At 42.9% G+C, this 6,673-nt stretch overlaps 1 long non-coding RNA gene across 1 annotated transcript; it reads left to right on the top strand.

Annotated features, from left to right (window-relative positions):
• Positions 1-212: 212 nt before the first annotated feature.
• LOC132107335 (uncharacterized) lies at positions 213-1,435 on the top strand. The gene is made up of 3 exons (XR_009424279.1): positions 213-461; positions 556-618; positions 750-1,435. It is a non-coding gene; the product is annotated as an uncharacterized LOC132107335 (long non-coding RNA).
• The last annotated feature ends 5,238 nt before the right edge of the window (positions 1,436-6,673 follow it).

The following is a 6,673-nucleotide window of genomic DNA, read 5'->3' as shown; positions in this document are numbered from 1 at the left end:
AATGGTGGTATTCAGCCATCCTAACGGAATCTCAGCTTTTCCATTCGCCAGATAAAGAGGACCACGGCACCACGGTTGCAGCTGGTCGGGGGATGTAAGCTGCCTCATGAGATTCTCATGGATGAGTGTGTAGCTTGCACCAGTGTCCACAATGGCTTTAGCTGACCAGACATCAATACAAAGGGGAACAACTAGTTGTTGAGGTACCGCTACACGTTCATTAGAGCTTGTAAATGAGGAGGAGGTTTTTTTGGTTGCTGAATGTGACTAATGACTTCTTGTTGCAGCAACAGAGTTGTTGGACGGATGACCACCTGACTTGGGGTGATAAGGTTGTTTGCCGCTGGTGGAATACTGTAGACCAGACATCTGAGGGGACTGGGGAGAGGTATAGTGTGGACATTTTCCTGGTGGATGCTGTCCTCTACATCTCCAGCACTGAACTGGGATTTTCTCAGCAGGTTGGTTTGAGTAGGGTCTTTGTGATGTGGCTTGATGCTTAGGGCCCATTCGACCACAATCATAACGAAGCTGTTGTTCATAATCTCTTTCCAGTTGATGTCCTAATTTTACCAGCTCTTCCACAGTATTTACTCGGCTACGCAATTGGCTGGCAAGGTACGGCTTAATATTCTTAAGTATCACCTTCACAATCTCACCCTCTGTAAAATCTGCCTTCCATCTTTTACAGAGAGCTCTGTAAGAAAACGCGAAGTCTCTAATGGATTCTGTGTTTCTTTGAATCCTAGTACGGACACGTTCAGCCAGTTTGTCCTCATAATCCTCAGAAAGGAAAGCAGATAAAAATGCAGTCTCAAACTCATTCCAAGTGGTTATGGTGGACCGTCTGACCTCCCACCAGTCTCGTGCTGTTCCGTACAAGTCAGTACGGAAGGTAGCCAGGATGTCTGCATCTGTCAGGGGATGTACAGCCAAAAAATCCTGACATTTGGTTAGGTACAATAGGGGGTCTGCATCGTCTGACGGCCTTCCAAATGTGGGGAAGGTTAATTTAATATGGTCACTTTTAACCACAGATGTTAACGGAGGGGTTAAAGAAGATGAAGGAGTCACTGGAGCAGAAGGAGATGGCTGGGATGAGATACTGGTAGTGCTGCGACCTGGTGGCGTCAATACACTTAACTTTTGTTGATCTGCACTTCTTTTAACACTTTGAAATCCTTTCTCCACTTCACTTTTCAACTCTTTGAAACCGGTGTGACATTGATCAGTTTGAGTAACACATTGTTGGAGTTGTGAAGTTATCTTATTATGGCTTGTTTGGAAAGTGTTTCGAACAGCTTTGATGTCCTGCTGAACCTCTGCTTGGAGTTGATCAACCATGAATCGTAGTTCGGACACCAAGGTAGATTCCACCTTCTGGAGTTCTTCCGTGATCATTAACTTCATCGCTTTAGTCAGGTTATCTGCTTCAGTTTCCTCATGTTGCTTAGTGGTACTAAACAGGGTTAAAACTTTTTTTTTTTTTTTTTTGTTATCCTCCACTTTTGCAGCAAGATCAGCAATCTGGTTCTGGTGCTGAGAAGAGGTATCTTTCACTTCCTGGGTAAGTTCATTCACTCTTCTTTCTTGTCTTGCCATTAAGTCAAACAAGGTATCCCAGTTCCTTTCGATCTTTGCGTTATTTGTTTGGGTGAAGAGCATGCACGCGATGTCTTTGAGGAGGCAATCTGCGTGCATTGTGAGCGTTCTTTCAATGGAAAAAGCTCTGCTCTCGTTTGTCTCTCTTCTGAAAGAAAAGGGAAAAAAAGGCAGCCGTCTGCTTCCCGCGGTTCAGGACCTGTCCGCGCTGAGGCATGGAAGAGAATGAGCTCGTGAGAATACAGGTGGATCTGTCTGAAGTTTAAAGAGGGACTTTCCCTTTCGCGCTCGTAAAAAAAAAAAAAAAGCGTGGCGGACGAGAGAGAGCCTTGAGCCCTGAGGCTGAGCCTTCTCAATTCTCCTGCCCTGCGTATGTAGAGCTGTTGGAGGTTATTGAGTGAAAATTACCTTTTGACCATAGCCCTCCATCTTAGGTGAGCCTTTCATTTCTGCATGATCTCCATACAGAGATTAAAAAGAAATGAAAGATGCCGTTTTCTTCTCGCATCCATCGGTTTCGCCATGAAAGTAATCTGCCGCCATCGAGGTGATGCGCGAAAGCGGCTATGAGGGAATGCCCCCTGTAAAAAGAGCTACAATTTTTATAAATTATTTATAAATAATTTTTATCTGTGGAAATTTTTTCTTTCTGCAGAGGAAACATCCTCTCTTAATCTCCCTCCTTGCCATCTAAGCCCCTTCAGAAAATCATCTCGCTTAAATAGCAAGGCATACGCAGTAGCAGGTCAGACTGTGGCTTTATTACACACAATGCTGGTGCGTCAAGCATATCAGACTGATCTGCTAAGAGACCTGAATAGAGGCAGGGGCCTTTTTCTGATCAGGTAGCTGAGCTGCGCCGCACCACGGATCTCACTCCATGCTACCAAGCAGGCCGCCTCTGCCATGGGCAGGACTATGGCGGCTATGGTGGCAGCGGAGAGACATCTGTGGATGAACCTGGCAGACATCGGGAGGAAAGAAAATGCTTTCTTCTCGATGCTCAGGTTTTGCCTTCTGAATATTTCAGTATTTCCGTTGAGATGGCGATTTGAGAAGTTCAGGGAGACGAAGGCGCGCTCTGCTGCTTTCAGTTCCTTCGTTCCACGAAGGTCCAGGTCTGAGCCCAAACAACATTGGGGTCCTGGCCTGTCTCGATCTGAGGATCAAAGACGGGCACAGAAGGCTAGTGTCGCAACTCACGCTCCTCCCCCACCTGCGGGCAGGGGTTAGAGGAATCTAGGGTCACGAGGAGGTAAGCAGAACCTAAGGGGTATGATCTAGACGAGGCAGCGTTCTCGCCTGAATCGGGGGAAACCGTGGTATCTACTCATTCCCTTTGGGGATTTTTAACCCTCTGGAGTCTAGGAGGTTATCAGGAGAAAATAGCCTCATAACGCGTATATGCGTTAATCGACTTCAGAGGGTTAACTTCTGCTTTTATCCTCCCCTTCCTAATTTCCCTGTAACCACCAGCTCTCTACCTGATTGAGGTTAGGTGGAAACCTCTCGCATAACAGTCTCCAATGCTGGACCTATAATGTTTTTATGGTTCTATGTTCATAGCAACCACCTGACTGATGGTCCAGACTAAAAGGAAGCGCCCCTTGAGCGGGGCTGTCACATCTAGCGGGAAGTGGAGGTGGCAGTTACAGAAGTCTTCTTGTATATGCTGCCTCAGGTGATGCCCCCCTCGCCCGAGGTTTGTAAAATTGAGCTTGCCTCTCCCATGAGATTCAGCACCTCTGCGATGCTTAGGAACCTTTAGGTACACACGCTAAGCTTTGTGTAGTTTCTCAAAACCACATGGTGGTCAGTGTGCAAGTGAACACTTTGCGCACTTTCTAAAAATCCACAAGTGGTAAGTTTGCACGCAAGACTCTGCAAACTTTCTGAAATCTTGTACGATAAGGGTTACGCTCTTCGCTTCATTCCCTTTCTTGAGATGATTAGACCTTGGTTCCTTTGGCTCCATTCAGCCAGTGTGTATTTGTTTATACACCTCAAGCATCGCTTCCCTCAACATGAGGGGCTATTTGGGTGATTCTTGTGTTAATTTAGCAGCACTCCCCTTTTTCCAAAAAAGGGTCGCCTATGAGCGTGCTACTCTGAGCTCGGAGTTCTCCTCTCATATGAGACTGAGTTCTCTGTTTTTTCCCCAGAGCGCTCCAGTATTGTTTCTATAGATCGAGTTGATGACTCTCAAACATACTGTTTTGAGATGTAACATTCCATCTATGAGCTGCTCTATCAGAGTGCCACGAGAGCCCCTCGTTAGAACAGTATTTGAAAATCCATGCTATGGTAAGTGTGCACGTGAAGTCTTTGCACACTTTCTGAAATCCACACTGTGGTAAGTTCACACGCTAGCATTCTGCATTCTTTCTAAAATCCTATATGGTTAGGGCTTCGCGCAGTTGCTTCGTGCCCTTTCTTGAGTTGGTAAAAGCCCCGTTCATCTTGGGCGCCACTCCACCTATGTATCCTCGGATACCTATCTAAACAGGGTGTTGCTACTAGAGAACTGTCGAGACAGCTCTTTCACCAAGCTTATGCGTAAGCTAGCGGTAGCCCCTGTGTGACAGGCAAGACTTGTTAGAAATGCTAGGTTCTTAGGCGTATCCTTTAAAGGAATCGTTCCTGATTCCAAGCCTTCAGCTCTATCCTGGGCCGAGGCCCTAACAATTAAGTTGGGTATGTAGCTTAGGCCTTTTGGCCAGACTGGATCTGGGGGCTACGGTAATCTCGGAATAAGAGTGAGACAAGCACATTGGGTGTTAAGGGAAGTGTTCCTAGTTCTGGTTTATCTAATTAATGCAGCCTAAAAATCCTTTAACGGATTTGGATATTAGAAGCGTATTAGTATGTTATGTGTAAGCCAGGTTAAAGAGATGGGTCTTTAATCTAGATTTTAGGGCCAGTGCAGTGTTGACAGAACCAGGCTAATATGGTCATACTTTCTGGTTCTAGTAAGAACTCTAGCTGCTGCATTTTGGACTAGCTGGAGTTTGTCTATTAAGCGTGCAGAACAACCACCCAATAATGCATTACAATAATCTAACCTTGAGGTTATAAATGCATGGATTAACATTTCTGCATTTGACATTGAGAGCATAGGTCGTAATTTAGATATATCTTTGAGATGGAAAAATTCAGGCTTTCTAAGGAAAGATTTCTATCAAATAGCACACCTAGGTTCCTAACTGATGACGAAGACTTGACAGAGCAGTCATCAAGTCTTAGACAGTTTTCTAGGTTATTACATGGAGAGTTTTTAGGTCCTATAATTAACACCTCTGTTTTTCTTTCAGAATTTAGCAGTAAAAAATGACTCATCATCCAGTTTTTTATATCAACTATGTATTCTGTTTAAGTTTCAAATTTGGTATGTTTCGCTGGGCCTTGAAGCAATATAGAGCTGAGTATCATCAGAATAACAGTGAAAGCTAACACCGTGTTTTCTGATGATATCTCCCAGGGGTAACATGTAAACTGTGAAGAGTAACGGCCCTAGTACTGAGCCCTGAGGTACTCCATACTGCGCTTGTGATCGATATGATACCTCTTCATTCACTTCTACGAATTGATGGCGGTCATATAAGTAAGATTTAAAACATGCTAATGCACTTCCATTAATGCCAACAAAGTTTTCTAGTCTATGCAAATGAATGTTGTGGTAAATAGTGTCAAACGCAGCACTAAGATCCAATAGCACTAAAAGAGAAATACAACCATGATCAGATGATAAGAGCAGGTCATTTGTAACTCTAAGGAGAGAAGTCTCAGTACTATGATACGGTCTAAATCTTGACTGGAAATCCTCACATATACCATTTTTCTCTAAGAAGGAATATAATTGTGAGGATACTACATTTCTAGTATCTTGGACAGAAAGGGAGATTTGAGATTGGTCTATAATTAACAAGTTCTTTGGGGTCAAGTTGTGGTTTTTTGATGAAAGGCTTAATAACAGCCAGGTTGAAGGTTTTAGGGACATATACTAATGACAATGATGAAAAAATAATAGTAGGAAGAGGATCTATGACTTCTGGAAGCACCTCTTTTAGGAACTTAGATGGAATAGGGTCTAACATACATGTTGTTGGTTTAGATGATTTAAAATTTGTATACAATTCTTCCTCTCCTATAGTAGAGAATGAGTGGAACTGTTCCTCAGGGGATCTATAGTGCATTCTCTGATGCGATACTGTAGCAGTATGTTAAAGATATCAATGAGCTTGCAAAGATGAATTGAGCAGCATTATGTGAGCTATGAATCCTGAACTCTGGCCTCAGTACTATAATCTATTTTACAAATAAGCTAAGCAAGGATATATGTATATATATATATATATATATATATATATATATATATATATATATATATATATACGTATATAATTTTTTTATATATATTTAATATATATAAAATTAATTTTTATATATATTATTAATTAATTTTTTATATATATATATATATATATATATATATATATATATATATATATATATATACGTATATAATTTTTTTTTGTGGTGGGGTGAAGAAGGACACGACACGAGGATGCAGGTATGTTCCCCGAAGGGTGGATTTTATTAAGGCAAAGGCGGTGAAAGGGGGTTGGCATGAGGTGATTTGGTGCTCAGCTTCCTCTTCAATTGGTGCACTGTGGGTCCATGCTCTCCCGTGTGCGGTGGGGCTGGCGGTCACACACTGCTCTCTGCAGAAACAATAGAATATAGGGTTAGTCAAGTCTTGTGAAGACATCTCTCACCTCTGTATTTATCTGCTGGGTTTAAGTAGCCAGAGCTTGATGGGGCGGAGGTGTGGCCGCTCAGCCAGTGACGAGCAGGTGCAGGGTGTGACTGCTCCGTTTCCAGGGCGACGCTGATGAGAGCTCGGGACACGTGTCACAATGTATATATATGTATATATGTATATGAAATATATGTATATGAAATCGCACTAAGGCAAAATGCAACCTAGGTGCACATTTGGTTAATTATGCAGTTCTAGTCTGCTAGATACACAATCAATCACGCAACACCAAGCACTTTTTATTAAACATGT

The sequence above is a fragment of the Carassius carassius genome, chromosome 27 (genome assembly GCF_963082965.1).
Source record: "Carassius carassius chromosome 27, fCarCar2.1, whole genome shotgun sequence".
In the NCBI taxonomy this organism is placed as follows: domain Eukaryota; kingdom Metazoa; phylum Chordata; class Actinopteri; order Cypriniformes; family Cyprinidae; genus Carassius; species Carassius carassius.
Note: the sequence above shows the minus strand (reverse complement) of the source record. Positions and strands in the feature narration are given on the sequence as shown.